Genomic DNA, 1101 nt, shown 5'->3' on the forward strand with positions numbered 1-1101 from the left:
TTGCAGTACTCAGTCTTTCTCACCACAGACTACAAACACACAGCCGAAGCTAAGACATGGTGTCTGTAGATTGAGGCGCAGGAAACACCTGCGGATACAGATGAGCTTAAAGCCTCCTTCACATTGCTCCGCTCGTCTCTTCTGAGATTTACTTGAAGGAAGCGTTAATGGGGAAAGCTGCCAAAAAGTCATCAGCCCGCCTGCCTGCGCAGACTAACAAGTTTTATTTCCTCCTCCTCACAAAAAATCACCACGCTCGAGAGCATTATTCGAGAGAAGCCAATTACAGATACGCAGGTTTTGATTTATCTACAAACAGGGACCTAATGAGTTCCTTTCCTCTCGCCTTGCACTTCTAGACAGCGCCGTTCCAGCTGCAGAGAAAGGGAATATCAATACCAGCCCAATGTCAGAGCCACCTGCTTCATCGACTCGCCGTACAATGTAATTAACATCTTTCACAAGGCCCCTATTATGCGCTGGCTTCAATAAACACAGTTCACCGAGCACAATTACAGTAAGGACACGGCCGCTGTAGTTCTGCCGGCGCACCGTGATGCTGTTGTCTTCGCCGAAGCAAATGTTGTCATTAAAGATGCTATTCTTTCAAACCGGAGAGTCTTAAACACACAAAACGCTTGACGTGCTGACCCTCAACACTGAATCTGCAGTCCAAATCATTGACAAGATTTTGTGTTTCTGCTAAAAGATGTTAAATGGTGGAAACCATAGCGTCACATTTTCTTTTCACAGTCAGGAAGAATAAGATGCTTTCCTATAATATGACTTCATCCTTCTGATGAAAAGATTCATAGATTCATTGAGTCCCAGTGTGGCATTTTACATTGTGTATTGAAAATGCCTTACAGACAACCATATTGTTTTTATTATTTAGTGTAAATTTCCCTCCATCATTTATCCATCTGTTTGTTCACCCATCCATTTGTCTATCCACCTATTTGTCCCTCTGTCCCTCCATCCATCCATCCATCCATCCATCTGTTTGTCTGTCTGTCCATCCATCCAGTTTCTTTTGGACTTTAGTGTAGATTCCCATCCATCAGTCTGTTCATCCATCCATTTGTCCACCTTTCTGTATTT

The sequence above is a fragment of the Carassius gibelio genome, chromosome B25, assembly GCF_023724105.1.
Source record: "Carassius gibelio isolate Cgi1373 ecotype wild population from Czech Republic chromosome B25, carGib1.2-hapl.c, whole genome shotgun sequence".
Taxonomy (NCBI): domain Eukaryota; kingdom Metazoa; phylum Chordata; class Actinopteri; order Cypriniformes; family Cyprinidae; genus Carassius; species Carassius gibelio.